The sequence below is a fragment of the Triticum aestivum genome, chromosome 4A (genome assembly GCF_018294505.1).
Source record: "Triticum aestivum cultivar Chinese Spring chromosome 4A, IWGSC CS RefSeq v2.1, whole genome shotgun sequence".
NCBI lineage: Eukaryota > Viridiplantae > Streptophyta > Magnoliopsida > Poales > Poaceae > Triticum > Triticum aestivum.
In genome coordinates, this window is record NC_057803.1 from 666,968,022 (window position 1) to 666,990,930 (window position 22,909).

Here is a 22,909-nt window from a genome sequence, read left to right on the forward strand (position 1 = left end):
CGGCGTCGGCGGCGGGAGAATGAGGAACTGGAACGAAAATTTTCCAAGTCCTGCTTATACTAGTAAGTATGCACGTGCAACGCACGTATCATAATCTATAGAAACATCTATTTTGAATGTAATTTCTCTTTTAGCGAGTTATTTTCATCAAGCTATTTAAATGTGTCTTATACCCAACGATATGATCGCGCGTGTAACATACAATCCGTGAGATTTGTATTGTTTCCATCATTTTCTAAATCTCATTTTCTTAAATTATCATCACTCAATTCCTAGTCCACAAAAGTGACATCTAGTTTTGTTCTAAAATCTATCATATGAACCTAGAAAGTACTAACCATGGTTAGTTTCAAAACAGTGATACAACATAGAATAAGTATAATGATACAAAAAATATACTGATGCAGGAGTTTTAGAAAAAATATCTCCACTGAAGTGCTCCATAAAATTTAACATCCATAGACCACAAGATGACCTTTATGATTATGGAACTTAAATATATTCAATAAATTATTGTATCAACTTTTATATAGATTATTTTTAATAAAAACAACTTTTATAGAGATTCATATAATGAACTTTTAAAATCATGAAATAAAAATTATTGTAACAAGGCCGGATGATAAAACAAGATCGCACGCACGCAGGCAAATCGGATAAAAAGAATGGATCTTTTTATAAGATAAAAAAATTGATTTGAACAAAGTCGCAGTCACTCACAATCTCTCTTTTTTTAAATAGACTCACAATATCTCTCCGGTCACTGCCTAATACGTTAGCTAGTAGTATAGGAGTACTAAATGATTATTAGAAAAACGTTAGTTATCCTCCCCACCGCCCCCTCAGTCCCTCACACATCTCTTCCCGTTCCCCGTTCTCCCATGGTGGCCAAATCCCTCACCCCACAGCTGGGCGCCCTTCGTCAAGAACACCGGCGCTCCCTGGTCCAGCCGCCGCTCCCCTCCGTCAACACCATGGGTGCTCCCTGTCAGGTCGAGGCTCCCCTTCGCAGCCGCTGCTCTTCCTCCCCTTCATGTCGAATCGGTCGCGGAAGTGGCCGAGGACGCCCTCGAGCTCGGCATGCTCACGCCCGCGCTAGGCGCCGGCGGAGGCATACGCGGAGGCGTGGCACTCGCACGCACCTTCTCTACCCCGCTCCCTCTCCGAATCCGGTTGCCGAAGTGCTCGAGGAGCCGCTCGAGCTCGGCATGCTCGCGTGCGACGCCGGGTTTCTCGCTCCTCCTGATGCCGTCGCCGCCATGAGCCTCTCCACTCTCTCTCGCGCGGTCTTCTAGGTCCAGGTAAGTCTCTCTCTCCAACCCCGCCGCCTGCTCCACTCCGTCAATTCGGTTCGTCCCCAGGTGCATCGCCTCATTCAGAAATCACCATGAATGTTCCCAATACTGTGTATAATTCGTTCTGTTATCGGGCTTTGTTAGAAAAGCTGATTTAACTGAGTATTATCCTGCTCTAGATTGCTGCACCTTCTGGTTGTGAGTGGATCCAAGAGTTACCATGAAAGAAAGGAAGTTGGAGAAGTTACTATTGAAGAGAAATCTAGTGTCATGTAGTTCTCAAGAGATAAAATGGAACAACAAGTGCAAGCCTCTCATTCCTACACTAACTAATCAGGTAGCATATGCAAATGTTTAAGCATACTACATTCAGATATGACATTTGAATATAAAGAAAAAACTAATCAGGTAGCATATGCAAATGTTTAAGCATACTACATTCAGATATGACATTTGAATATAAAAACTGGCAATTCTTTTTGTAATACTATTAAGCTCATCATGGTGGTTACCATGAATGAGTGTCCGCTTTCAAGAATTTAATATGAGAAATTGTCTGCTTAGTTGGTGGTTGTGTTGATGATAAGGCCCTTAATGGTTCAGATTTCGAGAGGGATAAGGAGGTGCCTAAAGGGGATGGGAGCAAAAAGTCTGAATCGAAGAGTATGTTTTGATTCTGAGTTGCATTGCCCAGTATTTTTATTGTTCTAAGAAATCCATGGAGTTGTCTATGGGAACATTTCCTTGATGTGATAGGCATATTTGTTTACCACATTCAGTTGTTGGCCCTGCTGTTGACGTCCATGGTGGCGCTGATGATGATCTTGGCAAGGGTAATGCTTTGATTTCATAGAACTGTTGCTTTGTAGCTAGAGAATTAATTTCTCAATAGGGCTTTGTGATTTAGTGTTCTTATGGTATTTCATAGATCATGTAATATAAAAGTAATATTTAATTCTGGATATGTACCGTTATCTTGCTTCTTACTCATGTATCTTCAGCTGGGGTAATGAACTTCTCTTCTTTCTCCTCATGTATGTTCAGATTTTATGTATCTGCCTGGGGCCTTGGTATGTCCTTGAGCACGCATCATGTATCTGTTGGTATATTAGTGCAGTTTGTAGTTCATTCCGTGCATGTCCCTAAATCAAAGAATTTTAGACATCTCAAGTAGCATATTACATGGTTTGGTGGGTCATACGTGATTTAATAGAAAGCACCACCACAGCCTTGTGTGTGCTTGTATAGCTACATGGTGTTTCAGAGCAGCACTCTATAATTTGGCATATGGCTTCCAGAGGCTCTTCACAGGGTGCATGCATATGAGTGTCTATGTATGTGCATGCGTACTCGCCATAGGCCAGAGCTGAAACTAATTATGATTAATTTGCCCGTTCTGTGATGTGCGCTTACAGTAATACCATTGGCAACTTTGTAAATTCTCTAAGCTAAATCCAATATTTTAGGTGTTCTGCGACCACTCAAGTAACCTTTCTAAATTCTGAAAGCCAACTTTGTTGACACCAGGCCAAGGAGATAGGGTGAATGATTCAGTTAGTTACAAAATTACAGTAGCCAAAACACTAACCATTTTCCACATGGAAAACCATTAATTAGAGATGTAAAACTTATAGCATTCTGCTGTGCAACCTTTTATTTTTTAGAACTCTATTCTCAAAATTATAATCCTGAGTAATGCTGCAACATGTCAAAGGAAGAAGTCAAACCTGAAGAAGTGCAGGGAAGAATTTCAGCTACGTGTGGTCAGCTAGTTCAGGGGACGTGCAGGGCGGGCGCGGCCGCGCGGGTGCCGGGGCAGGCTCCTGGGCACTGGCAATCTCGCGGATGCCACGCTGCAAGGGCAGGCTCCTGGGCGCCCACTATGTCGCTGATGGATTCCACGCTGCGAGTGGCAACAATCGGCGATGGCGATCATGCAGGGAGGCGACGGAGTGGTGCAGTGCCGCGAGGTCGCCGTGCAGGCAGGAGACGGTGTTGGTGGGCGGCGTCTAGAGCTGTGGCGACTCAAGGCAGACAACTTCGAGGTTAAGGGCGAGGGGAGCCAATTTCGTTGAGTTTCCTTCATTAGCGATCAGAATTGCGTAATCGTAGGGGATGCGAAATTGGTAGTTGGAATATTCCTCGTTGGTGGAGTATGGTCAGTCATTGGAAATTGCTAGGTCCACACCATTGGCGTATTAGATTAATGATGACCGTTAGATTGAGATATATGGGCCTAATCGTCTGGTGCTGATTGATCTGTGTGGTGTTGTGTGTTTAATTGCGGGGTGCACGTAAGAAAATTCTTGTTTGATTGTTTAATAGTAGTGGAGATACACGGAGGATTCGCCCCGGTTCGTGGAAAAAACCGGTACCAAAGCCCACCTTTAGTTCCGGTTGATGCCACCAACCGTGACGAAAGGTCTCTTTTCAGCAGCCCGAAGGGCGAGAAGCAGAGGCCTTTGGTACCGGTTGGTGGCACCAACCGGTACCAAAGGTGTGCATTGGTACCGGTTGGTGCCATGAACCGGTACCAATGCCCCCTTTGGTACCGGTTGGTAGCACCAACCAGGACCAAAGGCCTCGTGGTGCCCGTGGCCAAAACTTTAGTCCCACCACGCTAGTTGAGAGGGGCGGGCAGTGGTTTATAAGCCCCATTGCCGCACCCCTCTAAAGCTCATCTCTATTGCAGGCTTATGGGCCTAATTGTCACTGCTATGCCTGATGGGACTACTTCGCCTTCTGTGGGCCTGAATCCTGGCCCACGGTAGGGTTTCTAGTCGTATTTAGGCCCTGGTGGCCCAGTAGCTGGCATTTTTCCCCCAGTTATTTTCTGTTTTTTGCATTGTTTATTTTCTTTTGTTTATTGCTTTATTTTTTAGTTTTTTTTTGCTTTTAGGTAATAAAAAATATAAACTTTCTGTTAGTGCCATTTCTTTTCCAATTTGAATAGTTTAAATTTGATTTTTTTTGTAATTTGTGTGAATCACTAGTTTTTGAATAACTTTACTATAAACATAGATTTTTGAGTGATTCTTTTTCCTGCTATTTAATATTACTGTGTTTTATCATTATATTCAAAAACATATTTTGTTATTTTAGTTTCTAACACAAAAATTATTTATGATAATTCTTTGTGCTATTAAAGTTTCTAACAAAAAAATTCTTTATGAAAATTCTTTTTGCTTTTAATGTTTTGAACAGAAAATACTTTGATAATTTTGTTTGCATAAATTTTATATAATTTTAGTTTCAATACTAGAGGTTTACAAAAGTTTTTGAGTTGATTCCTTTTGCTATTGGAGTTTTATAAAAGCTTTTTAGTTGATTCTTTTTTCTATTGAAGGATATTATAGTTTTGTTTTAGTTGATCATAACAGAATATTTTAATTGATTATTTTTAGTTCATTGTTTTTGCTATTAGTTCATTCTTTTTGGTATTAGTTCATTATTTGAGCTAAATGACCCTTAAATTGAAAAGCACTACAAATGAACTCTGAAAAGGTTGAAAGTTGGCATGGTATCATCATTTCACTCATATAGCATGTGTTAAAAAGTTGATAGGGTTACGACAAAAACTGGATAGAAAACAGACAATCTCTTTGGAAGTATCACGGTTTCGGACAAAAACTCATCTGTTACAAATGGATTTCATTTGTTCAAATGTAACTGCAGTGATATTCTACATCAAAGGCATCATCATAATAGTTATTGATAGAAAGTCTCCACTTTTTCTTAGCTTGTGTTCTTTGCTTATTGTGCCGTAACCATGGATAATCTTCATCGTTTAATAGGATGCTTGGGTCAGCCTTGACTTTGAAGGAGGAATTTCATGAAACTTTTCATAATCTTCAGACATGTCTGTCTTGCCCTCCAATCCAAAGAAGTCTCTTTTTCCTGAAAGAACTACGTAGAGCTTTGGCTCATCGTATGATGTATCTGCTTCCTTATATTTTCTTTTTCTCGGTTTGATAGACATGTCCTTCACATACAAAACCTGAGCCACATCATTGGCTAGGACGAATGGCTCTTCTGTGTACCCCAGATTGTTCAGATCCACTGATGTCATTCCGTACTGTGGGTCTACCTGTACCCCGCCTCCTGACAGATTGACCCATTTGCACTTAAACAAAGGGACCTTAATATCATTTCCATAGTCAAGTTCCCATATGTCCACTATGTAACCATAATATATGTCCTTTCCCCTATTGGTTGATGCATCAAAGTGGACACCACTGTTTTGGTTGATGCTCTTTTGATCTTGGCCGATTGTGTAAAATGTATTCCCATTTATCTTGTACCCTTTGTAGGTCATTACAGTCGAAGATGGTTCCCTCGCCAACGAGTACAGGTCATCGGAAACAATGTTGTCACACCTAGACGTGTTTGGAACCAACTGCTGACACTCCTGATGTGTTCACATGTAATCCAGTCCTCACACTGGTTCGGATGTTTGGAGCGCAGAATGCTCTTATGTTCATCGACATACGGGGTCACCAAGGTAGAATTTTGTAGAACCGTGTAGTGTGCTTGAGACCAAGAATGCCCGTCCCTACATACTATTGAGTCCCCTCCTAGCGTGCCTTTTCCACCCAGTCTCCCCTCATACCGCGATTGAGGGAGACCTATCTTCTTAAGGTCAGGAATGAAGTCAACACAAAACCCAATGACATCCTCTGTTTGATGGCCCATGGAGATGCTTCCTTCTGGCCTAGCGCGGTTATGGACATATTTCTTTAGGCCTCCCATGAACCTCTCAAAGGGGAACATATTGTGTAGAAATACTGGGACCAGAATGACAATCTCGTCGACTAGATGAACTAGGACGTGTGCCATGATATTGAAGAAAGATGGTGGGAACACTAGCTCGAAACTGACAAGACATTGCGCCACATCACTCCTTAACCTTGGTAGGATTTTTGGATCGATCACCTTCGAAGAGATTGCATTGAGGAATGAACATAGCTTCACAATGGCTAATCGAACGTTTTCCGGTACAAGCCCCCTCAATGCAACGGGAAGCAGTTGCATCATAATCACGTGGCAGTCATGAGACTTTAGGTTCTGGAACTTTTTCTCTGGCATATTTATTATTCCCTTTATATTCGACGAGAAGCCAGACGGGACCTTCATACTGAGCATGCATTGAATGAAGATTTCCTTCTCTTCTTTGGTAATAGCGTAGCTGGCAGGACCTTCATACTGCTTTGGAGGCAAACCGTCTTTCTCGTGCAAACGTTGCAGGTCCTCCCGTGCCTCCGCTGTATCTTTTATCTTCCCATACACGCCCAAGAAGCCTAGCAGGTTCACGCAAAGGTTCTTCGTCACGTGCATCACGTCGATCGAAGAGCGGACCTCTAGGTATTTCCAGTAGGGTAGGTCCAAAAACATAGATTTCTTCTTCCACATGGGTGCATGTCCCGCAACATCACTCGGAACAGATAGTCCGCCGGGACCCTTTCCGAAGATTACTTTTAAATCATTGACCATAGCAAGTACGTGATCACCGGTACGCATGGCGGGCTCCTTCTGGTGATCTGCCTTGCCTTTGAAGTGCTTGCCTTTCTTTCGACATTGATGGTTGGTCGGAAGGAATCGACAATGCCCCAGGTAAACATTCTTCCTGCATTTGTCCAGATATATACTTTGGGTGTCATCTAAACAGTGCATGCATGCATGGTATTCCTTGTTTGTCTGTCCTGAAAGGTTATTGAGAGCAGGCCAATCATTGATAGTGACAAACAGCAGCGCATGCAGGTCAAATTCCTCGTGTTTGTGCTCATGCCACACATGTACACCTTTTCCAGTCCACAGCTGTAAAAGTTTTCAACTAATAGCCTTAGGTACACATCAATGTCGTTGCCGGGTTGCTTAGGGCCTTGGATGAGAACTGGCATCATAATGAACTTCTTATTCATGCATTATATATAATTAAGTGTGTCAAAAATCATTACAGAACATTATGAATAGATAATTAAGTGACCAAATTAATAGAAGTTCATCATCTCACATTAAAACCAAAGTACATACATACATAGTTCTCATCTAACAACATATAGCTCTCCAGAGCATCTAATTAATTAAACCATACATTGAAACTATGTAAAACATTTCAATGCAAAAATAAATGCAATCATAATCGCAACCAAGGTAACAATTGATCCAACGGTATAATGATACCAAGTCTCGGTATGAATGGCATATTTTCTAATCTTTCTAATCTTCAAGCGCGTTGCATCCATCTTGTTCTTGTGATCATCGATGACATCCGCAACATGCAACTCCAATATCATCTTCTCCTCCTCAATTTTTTTTAGTTTTTCCTTCAAGAAATTGTTTTCTTCTTCAACTAAATTTAACCTCTCGACAATAGGGTCGGTTGGAATTCTGGTTCACATACCTTCTAGATAAATAAAATCTATGTCACGTTGGTCGGCATAATTATCATAAACAATAAATGAACCAAATAGTTATAAAGATAATATATATACCACATCCGAACCATAGACAGGACGAGGGCAGACGGGGGCGGATACCAAAACCATCGCACTAAATAATAAGAAGCAATAATAAAAGTAAAAAAATTATACAACTATTTATATAAACATACAAGTAAGAATTATTTTTTCCTTTCAGAAAGAAGATAAGAACAAGAGGCTGACCACGGTGGTGCAGGCGACGAGATCGGCGCGGGCGATCGACGGCGGTGAAGACGGGGACGGGACGTGACGGACCGCTAAACCTAGACAAATATTAAGGAAAATGGAGCTTGGAGGTCGAGCTTCGAGAGAAGAAAGCTTAAGTAGTGTGGCTCGGGCATTCCATCGAACACCTAGTGTGCATAGGAGGTGAGCTAGAGCACCACGAAGCTCCCCCCTCACCGGCCAGGAAAAACAGAGCACTCGTAGTGCTCTGCTCGCGTGCGACAGGTATATATAGGCAACTCAATGGTCCCGGTTCGTGGCACGAACCGGGACTAAAGGTCACCCTTTCGTACCGGTTCGTGCCACACTGGAGGTGGGCTAGAAGCGAGGACCATTAGTCCCGGTTCGTGCCACCAACCGGGACCAAAGGTCCCAGAAGAACCGGGACCAATGCCCCCACGAGGCCCGGCAGGCCCCTGGCCTCATGAACCGGGACCAATGGGCCCATGGGTACCGGTTCGTGACAGAACCGGGACTAATGGGCTAAACAGGCCCAAATGTATGCCATGTTTTCTACTAGTATTTAGATCAAGTAGTGATCTGAACGCTCTTATATTTCTTTACGAAAAGAGTAGCAACCATCATACTTTAAAATTATCTACACTAGAGATCAATGTTCAATGTGAACCACCGCAGGTATGAGATCAGCGTGCCCCAAATATAGTTGCCTACGTACACTAGAGACAGTCCTTGGAGTAGGCTTGAGCTTATCTGAGGTGGCCCGTTTTGTCCAAGTTCTGTTATTATTGGCCCTGGTTAACATTATTGGTTAATTTATATTTGCTTCGCCATTATAGGAGCCTGAAGGAATACCTCCGAAGATCTTGCTTTGATCTGAAACATGAAGCAATAAAATAATGAAGGAGTGCTATCTTGCTAGAACTCAGAGTTCATGTCGAGAACAACACTCTCTTGATGTGACATATGCTAGCAATTTATGAAATTGCTGTATGTCCTCTCGAAAACATTTTTTTTACTAACAAATTATATGTCAAGCTTGATATAGAGCACGAATATATTACTATTTGGAGAGTCATTTAGTCTGTGTATCTTTATTGCACAAACATGGGCACTTTTTTCTATGAACTGAAGCTATCAATTCAGTACACATCCATTCAGTTATTCAGGATTCGTCTTGAAAATCGCCAATAATTTATGTAATTTAGCTGTCATTATAATAAAAAGTCTGCATTGAAGTTCAGATTGTTTTTTAGTTCTTTTGGAGGCCACTTTTGTTTCTCACCCCAAAGTTTCTTAGATGGATAAAACCTTTTTTTTGCAAGATAGATGGATGGATGAAACTATGACAAGAGATTTTGCTATGTTCTTCTGCTAGACTGCTCAAGGGTGAAGCATCTTTTACCCGGGTCAAACTGATGGGTAAATCTTCTCAAGCACATAGATAGGATGGTCAAAGGAAAATGTAGTTCAATCGGGACTTGATGATGGGTATTATGCTTCATGCATGCATGTGTGTGAAGAGAATCACAGTCAACCCAGGCAAGCTATGCCTGGCTGGCTGGCTGGCTACCACTGCAGCACGCACGAAGGTCGGTACCTCTGTCGAAGTGTCAGAACTTGATGATGCGTATTACGGCTGCCCGCCGGGCGTTGCGGTGGCGAACCCATGGCGTCTGTCTATTAAACCACTTCTTCCGCCATTAAAATGTACTACTCACCTCTCCTCCTCCTCCTCCTCCTCCTCCTCCAGCGAAGCTAGCAGAAGTACGCACCGCGCATTCTCGCGCGCAGTACCCAGTAGGCCACGGCGGGGAACCATCACCGAAATCGCGCGCGCGATGTCGGAGAAGAAAGAGATGAATCTCGGGAACATCCAGGGTAAGCAAATCAACGATTTATTTTGCACGCCCTCCATTCGCGCCTGCATGCATGAGCTTCCTGCTTACACACAGCCAACGGCGTACTATATTATACACGTGTGGTGTAGTTTACCTCGATCGGCAGCTCGTCGCCACCAAGGAGGAAGGCGACGCCGAGACGGCCGAGGCCACGCTCGTCAGCAAGGCGGCGCTCCGGAGATGCAGGAGTGTCTGCTCAAGCGGAAGCTCTTGTCGGAGGAGTCGATGGATGACGTGGCCAGGGGGCACCTGGCGGAAGCCCTTGCGAATGTTAGTAGTAATCTTGAGATGAAAGTTTGTTAGTTAGTTGAGATATGGCTGAGTGAATCGGTCATATTAGTTGGTACGCGCACGTAGCTGATGGAGGTTGCATGCAGCCTCCGTTAGTGAAGTAGTTGGCCACGTCCTGGATGTGGGCGTTGGCGTAGGAAGTGGATCAGGGTGGATGGCTTGGCCGTGCGTAGGGTGAGCGCCCGCGTATAAAGACTCCAGCCCTGTGTATTGATCAGCGTGGTGTGGTATGTGCCACCGAGCGTCGGTAAGAGCCATGTAGCCACCGGAAACAAGAAAATGATTGGGGCGTTCGTGCGTCCGTGACGGCGTTCGTGCGCCGGCCGAAAAACATTGTGCACTGTTCTTTTTCTTTCACCTTCGTTCGAGTGAGAGGAGATGTTGCTAGAGGACTGCGGTTTCAACAATTAGTATCATGAGCTTGGTGTTTTGGGCGTGCTTGCCGTGTCGGAGGAGTTGTTGAGAGATGATGATGGTGGGATTACATTGCTTCAATCTCACTATGTGGAAAGATCTTGAGTCGCTTTGGCTATAGTGACTGCAAGCCCTCTCCAACACGATATGATGCTAGCGTGCTGCTTCGAAAGAATCGAAGAATTGCTAGAGATCAATTGAAGTATTCTCAGATTATTGGCTCGCTTATGTACTTAGCAAGTGCTACAAGACCTGACATCTCTTTTGCTGTTAGCAAACTGAGTCGGTTTGTTTCAAAACCAGGAGATGTGCATTGGAAAGCTCTAGAGAGAGTTTTGCGTTATTTGAAAGGCACTGCGAATTATGGAATTCACTACACTGGGCATCCAAAGGTGCTTGAAGGGTATAGTGACTCAAACTGGATCTCAGATGCTGATGAGATAAAGGCCACAAGCGGTTATGTATTCACTCATGAAGGTGGCGCTGTTTCTTGGAAGTCTTGCAAGCAGACCATCTTAACGAGGTCAACTATGGAAGCAGAACTTACGGCACTAGATACAGCTACGGTCGAAGCAGATTGGCTTCGCCGACTCTTGAATGACTTGTCGGTTGTTGAGAAACCTGTACCGGGTGTCCTTATGAACTGCGACAATCAAACTATGATCACGAAAGTGAGCAGCTCAAAGGATAACATGAAGTCATCAAGACACGTTCAGAGAAGGTTAAAGTCTGTCAGGAAAATGAAAAACTCCGGAGTTATTGCATTGGATTATGTCCAAACGTCTAAAAATCTGGCAGATCCTTTTACTAACGGTCTATCACGTAATGTGATAGATACTGCATCAAGGGAGATGGGTATGAGACCCACAATATGAGTTGTTCACAGTGGTAACCTATTCTTTGTGATCGGAGATCCCGTGAATTAGATGTGGAAGACAAGCTGTTGGTCAACTGAGAGGAGAGTATCCCTACTATTCACAATACCACTCCATGAAGATGCAATACTCTCCTAATCTGCATGGCAGGTTGATGTATATCTTAATGTGTTCTAAGTGGCTTATTTAAGCAGAGATGTTATCCTGCAGAACATCTTTTGAAGAACACACCTATATGAGTCTGATTGTCAAACGTCGCAATCTATGAGAGTAGGGTTCTCTCTAGTAAACTCATGAAAGGTCACGGAGTATGACGCATAAGCTCCACCCGCGGGAAGACCCACGGTAGCCACGTATCGGTCAAGGCTTTATGTGAAGCTAGATTCGCAGAAAACTTGCAGTTCAAGGCCCACTCCACTGTTCAAGTTGCTTACTAGTGTAGCATAGAGTTCTAGGTGGAAGTTCAACTTAACAGTCTCCACTGCAGTACCGGTATATAAAACAGTGTTTTGGAACCAAAGGCAAATTTCTGTGTGCCTCTGGGATCTGGTGGGGGATTGCTGGAATTTAGTCTATTTTGGGCAGCCCAAGAACTATTTCAGAAATTCCTAATAAATCCTAGAGGCCCACTTAGCCCATTTGTGCAAGGCAAGGGATACTACTAAAAGTTTAGTCCCACATTGCTAGTTTAGTGGGAGTTGGACCTCCTTATAAGGGGGGTTCTTTCCCCACTTGTATGAGCATGAGAACAAGAGGGACATCCACGCGCGCTCCTCCTCCGCCGCCCGCCTCGCCACGCCACGCCACGCCTCGTGACGACGCGACGCGGGTTGCGGGAATGAGCCGAGCCGATGTCTAAATTTTTGCCACGCACTACGGGTATACGAAAGGTCACTCGGGAGATGGAAAGTTTTTGCTGTAGTGGAGATTAAATGCGAACGCTGCACCCTTTGGCTGTTGTCTGTTCGTTTCATCTCCCTCGGTCCCTTCAGCTCTCGGCGCTACCCTCTCGCCTCCTTCTCTTGCGCCTATAAAAGGGAGGTCGCTCCTCTCAGCAAGACGCACCAGAACTACTTCTTCCTCTCGCCACCGGTTCCTGAGCACTGCGCTGCTGCTACGATCTTCTCCATCCCGGCTTGCGGCGTGCACCGCAGGTCGGGACAGTAGGCCTCCGAAACCGCACTCTTTGAATCCCGTACGGGAGAAGGGTGATAAGGTTTTTGGGGAGTGCTCTGCGCGACTACTGGCTGAATGTTATTAAGGAGGTCAAGGTTTCCTATCTCACTGTTTTGAGATGAAGGATTTAGGAGTGGCTGATGTCATTCTGAACATCAAGTTGTTGAGAGATGATGATGGTGGGATTACATTGCTTCAATCTCACTACGTGGAAAAGATCTTGAGTCGCTTTGGCTATAGTGACTGCAAGCCCTCTCCAACATCATATGATGCTAGCGTGCTGCTTCAAAAGAATTGAAGAATTGCTCGAGATCAATTGAAGTATTCTCAGATTATTGGCTCGCTTATGTACTTAGCAAGTGCTACAAGACCTGACATCTCTTTTGCTGTTAGCAAACTGAGTCGGTTTGTTTCAAAACCAGGAGATGTGCATTGGAAAGCTCTAGAGAGAGTTTTGCGTTATTTGAAAGGCACTGCGAATTATGGAATTCACTACACTGGGCATCCAAAGGTGCTTGAAGGGTATAGTGACTCAAACTGGATCTCAGATGTTGATGAGATAAAGGCCACAAGCGGTTATGTATTCACTCATGGAGGTGGCGCTGTTTCTTGGAAGTCTTGCAAGCAGACCATCTTAACGAGGTCAACTATGGAAGCAGAACTCACAGCACTAGATACAGCTACGGTCGAAGCAGATTGGCTTCGCCGACTCTTGAATGACTTGCCGGTTGTTGAGAAACCTGTACCGGGTGTCCTTATGAACTGCAACAATCAAACTGTGATCACGAAAGTGAGCAGCTCAAAGGATAACATGAAGTCATCAAGACACGTTCAGAGAAGGTTAAAGTCTGTCAGGAAAATGAAAAACTCCGGAGTTATTGCATTGGATTATGTCCAAACGTCTAAAAATCTGGCAGATCCTTTTACTAACGGTCTATCACGTAATGTGATAGATAATGCATCAAGGGAGATGGGTATGAGACCCACAGTATGAGTTGTTCACAGTGCTAACCTATTCTTTGTGATCGGAGATCCCGTGAATTAGATGTGGAAGACAAGCTGTTGGTCAACTGAGAGGAGAGTATCCCTACTATTCACAATACCACTCCATGAAGATGCAATACTCTCCTAATCTGCATGGCAGGTTGATGTATATCTTAATGCGTTCTAAGTGGCTTATTTAAGCAGAGATGTTATCCTACAGAACATCTTTTGAAGAACACACCTATATGAGTCTGATTGTCAAACGTCGCAATCTATGAGATTAGGGTTCTCTCTAGTAAACTCATGAAAGGTCACGGAGTATGACGCATAAGCTCCACCCGCGGGAAGACCCACGGTAGCCACGTATCGGTCAAGGCTTTATGTGAAGCTAGATTCGCAGAAAACTTGCAGTTCAAGGCCCAGTCCACTGTTCAAGTTGCTTACTAGTGTAGCATAACGTTCTAGGTGGAAGTTCAACTTAACAGTCTCCACTGCAGTACCGGTATATAAAACAGTGTTTTGGAACCAAAGGCAAATTTCTGTGTGCCTCTGGGATCTGGTGGGGGATTGCTGGAATTTAGTCTATTTTGGGCAGCCCAAGAACTATTTCAGAAATTCCTAATAAATCCTAGAGGCCCACTTAGCCCATTTGTGCAAGGCAAGGGATACTACTAAAAGTTTAGTCCCACATTGCTAGTTTAGTGGGAGTTGGACCTCCTTATAAGGGGGGTTCTTTCCCCACTTGTATGAGCATGAGAACAAGAGGGACATCCACGCGCGCTCCTCCTCCGCCGCCCGCCTCGCCACGCCACGCCTCGTCATGACGCGACGCGGGTTGCGGGAATGAGCCGAGCCGATGTCTAAATTTTTGCCATGCACTACGGGTATACGAAAGGTCACTCGGGAGATGGAAAGTTTTTGCTGCAGTGGAGATTAAATGCGAACGCTGCACCCTTCGGCTGCTGTCTGTTCGTTTCATCTCCCTCGGTCCCTTCAGCTCTCGGCGCTACCATCTCGCCTCCTTCTCTTGCGCCTATAAAAGGGAGGTCGCTCCTCTCAGCAAGACGCACCAGAACTACTTCTTCCTCTAGCCACCGGTTCCTGAGCACTGCGCTGCTGATACGATCTTCTCCATCCCGGCTTGCGGCGTGCACCGCAGGTTGGGACAGTAGGCCTCCGAAACCGCACTCTTTGAGTCATGTACGGGAGAAGGGTGATAAGGTTTTTGGGGAGTGCTCTGCGCGACTACTGGCTGAATGTTATTAAGGAGTTCAACGATTTCCTATCTCACTGTTTTGAGATGAAGGATTTAGGAGTGGCTGATGTCATTCTGAACATCAAGTTGTTGAGAGTTGATGATGGTGGGATTACATTGCTTCAATCTCACTACGTGGAAAAGATCTTGAGTCGCTTTGGCTATAGTGACTGCAAGCCCTCTCCAACACCATATGATGCTAGCGTGCTGCTTCGAAAGAATCAAAGAATTGCTAGAGATCAATTGAAGTATTCTTAGATTATTGGCTCGCTTATGTACTTAGCAAGTGCTACAAGACCTGACATCTTTTTTGCTGTTAGCAAACTGAGTCGGTTTGTTTCAAAACCAGGAGATGTGCATTGGAAAGCTCTAGAGAGAGTTTTGCGTTATTTGAAAGGCACTGCGATTTATGGAATTCACTACACTGGGCATCCAAAGGTGCTTGAAGGGTATAGTGACTCAAACTGGATCTCAGATGCTGATGAGATAAAGGCCACAAGCGGTTATGTATTCACTCATGGAGGTGGCGCTGTTTCCTGGAAGTCTTGCAAGCAGACCATCTTAACGAGGTCAACTATGGAAGCAGAACTCACAGCACTAGATACAGCTACGGTCGAAGCAGATTGGCTTCGCCGACTCTTGAATGACTTGCCGGTTGTTGAGAAACCTGTACCGGGTGTCCTTATGAACTGCGACAATCAAACTGTGATCACGAAAGTGAGCAGCTCAAAGGATAACATGAAGTCATCAAGACACGTTCAGAGAAGGTTAAAGTCTGTCAGGAAAATGAAAAACTCCGGAGTTATTGCATTGGATTATGTCCAAACGTCTAAAAATCTGGCAGATCCTTTTACTAATGGTCTATCACGTAATGTGATAGATAATGCATCAAGGGAGATGGGTATGAGACCCACAGTATGAGTTGTTCACAGTGCTAACCTATTCTTTGTGATCGGAGATCCCGTGAATTAGATGTGGAAGACAAGCTGTTGGTCAACTGAGAGGAGAGTATCCCTACTATTCATAATACCACTCCATGAAGATGCAATACTCTCCTAATCTGCATGGCAGGTTGATGTATATCTTAATGTGTTCTAAGTGGCTTATTTAAGCAGAGATGTTATCCTACAGAACATCTTTTGAAGAACACACCTATATGAGTCTGATTGTCAAACGTCGCAATCTATGAGAGTAGGGTTCTCTCTAGTAAACTCATGAAAGGTCACGGAGTATGACGCATAAGCTCCACCCGCGGGAAGACCCACGGTAGCCACGTATCGGTCAAGGCTTTATGTGAAGCTAGATTCGCAGAAAACTTGCAGTTCAAGGCCCAGTCCACTTTTCAAGTTGCTTACTAGTGTAGCATAGAGTTCTAGGTGGAAGTTCAACTTAACAGTCTCCACTGCAGTACCGGTATATAAAACAGTGTTTTGGAACCAAAGGCAAATTTCTGTGTGCCTCTGGGATCTGGTGGGGGATTGCTGGAATTTAGTCTATTTTGGGCAGCCCAAGAACTATTTCAGAAATTCCTAATAAATCCTAGAGGCCCACTTAGCCCATTTGTGCAAGGCAAGGGATACTACTAAAAGTTTAGTCCCACATTGCTAGTTTAGTGGGAGTTGGACCTCCTTATAAGGGGGGTTCTTTCCCCACTTGTATGAGCATGAGAACAAGAGCGACATCCACGCGCGCTCCTCCTCCGCCGCCCGCCTCGCCACGCCACGCCTCGTCATGACGCGACGCGGGTTGCGGGAATGAGCCGAGCCGATGTCTAAATTTTTGCCACGCACTACGGGTATACGAAAGGTCACTCGAGAGATGGAAAGTTTTTGCTGGAGTGGAGATTAAATGCGAACGCTGCACCCTTCGGCCGCTGTCTATTTGTTTCATCTCTCTCGGTCCCTTCAGCTCTCGGCGCTACCCTCTCGCCTCCTTCTCTTGCGCCTATTAAAGGGAGGTCGCTCCTCTCAGCAAGACGCACCAGAACTACTTCTTCCTCTAGCCACCGGTTCCTGAGCACTGCGCTGCTGATACGATCTTCTCCATCCCGGCTTGCGGCGTGCACCGCAGGTTGGGACAGTAGGCCTCCGAAACCGCAATCTTTGAGTCCTGTACGGGAGAAGGGTGATAAGGTTTTTGGGGAGTGCTCTGCACGACTACTGGCTGAATGTTATTAAGGAGGTCAACGATTTCCTATCTCACTGTTTTGAGATGAAGGATTTAGGAGTGGCTGATGTCATTCTGAACATCAAGTTGTTGAGAGTTGATGATGGTGGGATTACATTGCTTCAATCTCACTACGTGGAAAAGATCTTGAGTCGCTTTGGCTATAGTGAATGCAAGCCCTCTCCAACACCATATGATGCTAGCGTGCTGCTTCGAAAGAATCAAAGAATTGCTAGAGATCAATTGAAGTATTCTCAGATTATTGGCCCGCTTATGTACTTAGCAAGTGCTACAAGACCTGACATCTTTTTTGCTATTAGCAAACTGAGTCGGTTTGTTTCAAAACCAGGAGATGTGCATTGGAAAGCTCTAGAGAGAGTTTTGCGTTATTTGAAAGGCACTGCGAATTATGGAATTCACTACACTGGGCATCCAAAGGTGCTTGAAGGGTATAGTGACTCAAACTGGATCTCAGATGCTGATGAGATAAAGGCCACAAGCGGTTATGTATTCACTCATGGAGGTGGCGCTGTTTCTTGGAAGTCTTGCAAGCAGACCATCTTAGCGAGGTCAACTATGGAAGCAGAACTCACAGCATTAGATACAGCTACGGTCGAAGCAGATTGGCTTCGCCGACTCTTGAATGACTTGCCGGTTGTTGAGAAACCTGTACCGGGTGTCCTTATGAACTGCGACAATCAAACTGTGATCACGAAAGTGAGCAGCTCAAAGGATAACATGAAGTCATCAAGACTCGTTCAGAGAAGGTTAAAGTCTGTCAGGAAAATGAAAAACTCCGGAGTTATTGCATTGGATTATGTCCAAACGTCTAAAAATCTGGCAGATCCTTTTACTAACGGTCTATCACGTAATGTGATAGATAATGCATCAAGGGAGATGGGTATGAGACCCACAGTATGAGTTGTTCACAGTGCTAACCTATTCTTTGTGATCGGAGATCCCGTGAATTAGATGTGGAAGACAAGCTGTTGGTCAACTGAGAGGAGAGTATCCCTACTATTCACAATACCACTCCATGAAGATGCAATACTCTCCTAATCTGCATGGCAGGTTGATGTATATCTTAATGTGTTCTAAGTGGCTTATTTAAGCAGAGATGTTATCCTACAGAACATCTTTTGAAGAACACACCTATATGAGTCTGATTGTCAAACGTCGCAATCTATGAGAGTAGGGTTCTCTCTAGTAAACTCATGAAAGGTCACGGAGTATGACGCATAAGCTCCACCCGCGGGAAGACCCACGGTAGCCACGTATCGGTCAAGGCTTTATGTGAAGCTAGATTCGCAGCAAACTTGCAGTTCAAGGCCCAGTCCACTGTTCAAGTTGCTTACTAGTGTAGCATAGAGTTCTAGGTGGATGTTCAACTTAACAGTCTCCACTGCAGTACCGGTATATAAAACAGTGTTTTGGAACCAAAGGCAAATTTCTGTGTGCCTCTGGGATCTGGTGGGGGATTGCTGGAATTTAGTCTATTTTGGGCAGCCCAATAACTATGTCAGAAATTCCTAATAAATCCTAGAGGCCCACTTAGCCCATTTGTGCAAGGCAAGGGATACTACTAAAAGTTTAGTCCCACATTGTTAGTTTAGTGGGAGTTGGACCTCCTTATAAGGGGGGTTCTTTCCCCACTTGTATGAGCATGAGAACAAGAGGGACATCCACGCGCGCTCCTCCTCCGCCACCCGCCTCGCCACGCCACGCCTCGTCACGACGCGCCGCGGGTTGCGGGAATGAGCCGAGCTGATGTCTAAATTTTTGCCACGCACTACGGGTATACGAAAGGTCACTCGGGAGATGGAACGTTTTTGCTGTAGTGGAGATTAAATGCGAACGCTGCACCCTTCGGCTGATGTCTGTTTGTTTCATCTCCCTTGGTCCCTTCAGCTCTCGGCGCTACCCTCTCGCCTCCTTCTCTTGCACCTATAAAAGGGAGGTCGCTCCTCTCAGCAAGACGCACCAGAACTACTTCTTCCTCTCGCCACCGGTTCCTGAGCACTGCGCTGCTGCTACGATCTTCTCCATCCCGGCTTGCGGCGTGCACCGCAGGTCGGGACAGTAGGTCTCCGAAACCGCACTCTTTGAGTCCTGTACGGGAGAAGGGTGATAAGGTTTTTGGGGAGTGCTCTGCGCGACTACTAGCTGAATGTTATTAAGGAGGTCAAGGATTTCCTATCTCACTGTTTTGAGATGAAGGATTTAGGAGTGGCTGATGTCATTCTGAACAACAAGTTTTTGAGAGATAATGATGGTGGGATTACATTGCTTCAATCTCACTACGTGGAAAAGATCTTGAGTCGCTTTGGCTATAGTGACTGCAAGCCCTCTCCAACACCATATGATGCTAGCGTGCTGCTTCGAAAGAATCGAAGAATTGCTAGAGATCAATTGAAGTATTCTCAGATTATTGGCTCGCTTATGTACTTAGCAAGTGCTACAAGACCTGACATCTTTTTTGCTGTTAGCAAACTAAGTCGGTTTGTTTCAAAACCAGGAGATGTGCATTGGAAAGCTCTAGAGAGAGTTTTGCGTTATTTGAAAGGCACTGCGAATTATGGAATTCACTACACTGGGCATCCAAAGGTGCTTGAAGGGTATAGTGACTCAAACTAGATCTCAGATGCTGATGAGATAAAGGCCACAAGCGGTTATTTATTCACTCATGGAGGTGGCACTGTTTCTTGGAAGTCTTGCAAGCAGACCATCTTACCGAGGTCAACTATGGAAGCCGAACTCCCAGCACAGATACAGCTACGGTCGAAGCAGATTGGCTTCGCCGACTCTTGAATGACTTGCCGGTTGTTGAGAAACCTGTACCGGGTGTCCTTATGAACTGCGACAATCAAACTGTGATCACGAAAGTGAGCAGCTCAAAGGATAACATGAAGTCATCATGACACGTTCAGAGAAGGTTAAAGTCTGTCAGGAAAATGAAAAACTCTGGAGTTATTGCATTGGATTATGTCCAAACGTCTAAAAATCTGGCAAATCCTTTTACTAACGGTCTATCACATAATGTGATAGATAATGCATCAAGGCAGATGGGTATGAGACCCACAATATGAGTTGTTCACAGTGCTCACCTATTCTTTGTGATCGGAGATCTCGTGAATTAGATGTGGAAGACAAGCTGTTGGTCAACTGAGAGGAGAGTATCCCTACTATTCATAATACCACTCCATGAAGATGCAATACTCTCCTAATCTGCATGGCAGGTTGATGTATATCTTAATGTGTTCTAAGTGGCTTATTTAAGCAGAGATGTTATCCTACAGAACATCTTTTGAAGAACACACCTATATGAGTCTGATTGTCAAACGTCGCAATCTATGAGAGTAGGGTTCTCTCTAGTAAACTCATGAAAGGTCACGGAGTATGACGCATAAGCTCCACCCGCGGGAAGACCCACGGTAGCCACGTATCGGTCAAGGCTTTATGTGAAGCTAGATTCGCAGAAAACTTGCAGTTCAAGGCCCAGTCCAGTGTTCAAGTTGGTTACTAGTGTAGCATAGAGTTCTAGTTGGATGTTCAACTTAACAGTCTCCACTGCAGTACCGGTATATAAAACAGTGTTTTGGAACCAAAGGAAAATTTCTGTGTGCCTCTGGGATCTGGTGGGGGATTGCTGGAATTTAGTCTATTTTGGGCAGCCCAATAACTATGTCAGAAATTCCTAATAAATCCTAGAGGCCCACTTAGCCCATTTGTGCAAGGCAAGGGATACTACTAAAAGTTTAGTCCCACATTGTTAGTTTAGTGGGAGTTGGACCTCCTTATAAGGGGGGTTCTTCCCCCACTTGTATGAGCGTGAGAACAAGAGGGACATCCACGCGCGCTCCTCCTCCGCCACCCGCCTCGCCACGCCACGCCTCGTCACGACGCGACGCGGGTTGCGGGAATGAGCCGAGCCGATGTCTAAATTTTTGCCACGCACTACGGGTATACGAAAGGTCACTCGGGAGATGGAAACTTTTTGTTGTAGTGGAGATTAAATGCGAATGCTGCACCCTTCGGCCGCTGTCTGTTCGTTTCATCTCCCTCGGTCCCTTCAGCTCTCGGCGCTACCCTCTCGCCTCCTTCTCTTGCGCCTATTAAAGGGAGGTCGCTCCTCTCAGCAAGATGCACCAGAACTACTTCTTCCTCTCGCCACCGGTTCCTGAGCACTGCGCTGCTGCTACGATCTTCTCCATCCCGGCTTGCGGCGTGCACCGCAGGTCGGGACAGTAGGCCTCCGAAACCGCACTCTTTGAGTCCTGTACGGGAGAAGGGTGATAAGGTTTTTGGGGAGTGCTCTGCGCGACTACTGGCTGAATGTTATTAAGGAGGTCAAGGATTTCCTATCTCACTGTTTTGAGATGAAGGATTTAGGAGTGGCTGATGTCATTCTGAACATCAAGTTGTTGAGAGTTGATGATGGTGGGATTACATTGCTTCAATCTCACTACGTGGAAAAGATCTTGAGTCGCTTTGGCTATAGTGACTGCAAGCCCTCTCCAACACCATATGATGCTAGTGTGCTGCTTCGAAAGAATCGAAGAATTGCTAGAGATCAACTGAAGTATTCTCAGATTATTGGCTCGCTTATGTACTTAGCAAGTGCTACAAGACCTGACATCTTTTTTGCTGTTAGCAAACTAAGTCGGTTTGTTTCAAAACCAGGAGATGTGCATTGGAAAGCTCTAGAGAGAGTTTTGCATTATTTGAAAGGCCGCGAATTATGGAATTCACTACACTGGGCATCCAAAGGTGCTTGAAGGGTATAGTGACTCAAACTGGATCTCAGATGCTGATGAGATAAAGGCCACAAGCGGTTATGTATTCACTCATGGAGGTGGCGCTGTTTCTTGGAAGTCTTGCAAGCAGACCATCTTACCGAGGTCAACTATGGAAGCAGAACTCCCAGCACAGATACAGCTACGGTCGAAGCAGATTGGCTTCGCCGACTCTTGAATGACTTGCCGGTTGTTGAGAAACCTGTACCGGGTGTCCTTATGAACTGCGACAATCAAACTGTGATCACGAAAGTGAGCAGCTCAAAGGATAACATGAAGTCATCAAGACACGTTCAGAGAAGGTTAAAGTCTGTCAGGAAAATGAAAAACTCCGGAGTTATTGCATTGGATTATGTCCAAACGTCTAAAAATCTGGCAGATCCTTTTACTAACGGTCTATCACGTAATGTGATAGATAATGCATCAAGGGAGATGGGTATGAGACCCACAATATGAGTTGTTCACAGTGCTAACCTATTCTTTGTGATCGGAGATCCCGTGAATTAGATGTGGAAGACAAGCTGTTGGTCAACTGAGAGGAGAGTATCCCTACTATTCACAATACCACTCCATGAAGATGCAATACTCTCCTAATCTGCATGGCAGGTTGATGTATATCTTAATGTGTTCTAAGTGGCTTATTTAAGCAGAGATGTTATCCTACAGAACATCTTTTGAAGAACACACCTATATGAGTCTGATTGTCAAACGTTGCAATCTATGAGAGTAGGGTTCTCTCTAGTAAACTCATGAAAGGTCACGGAGTATGACGCATAAGCTCCACCCGCGGGAAGACCCACGGTAGCCACGTATCGGTCAAGGCTTTATGTGAAGCTAGATTCGCAAAAAACTTGCAGTTCAAGGCCCAGTCCAGTGTTCAAGTTGGTTACTAGTGTAGCATAGAGTTCTAGGTGGAAGTTCAACTTAACAGTCTCCACTGCAGTACCGGTATATAAAACAGTGTTTTGGAACCAAAGGTAAATATCTGTGTGCCTCTGGGATCTGGTGGGGGATTGCTGGAATTTAGTCTATTTTGGGCAGCCCAATAACTATTTCAGAAATTCCTAATAAATCCTAGAGGCCCACTTAGCCCATTT

General features: G+C 44.8%; 1 long non-coding RNA gene across 1 annotated transcript; it reads left to right on the forward strand.

Annotated features, from left to right (window-relative positions):
- Nucleotides 1-834: 834 nt before the first annotated feature.
- Nucleotides 835-2,678, forward strand: LOC123082991 (uncharacterized). Its single transcript, XR_006439179.1, has 3 exons — nt 835-1,301; nt 1,475-1,632; nt 1,899-2,678. It is a non-coding gene; the product is annotated as an uncharacterized lncRNA (long non-coding RNA).
- The last annotated feature ends 20,231 nt before the right edge of the window (nt 2,679-22,909 follow it).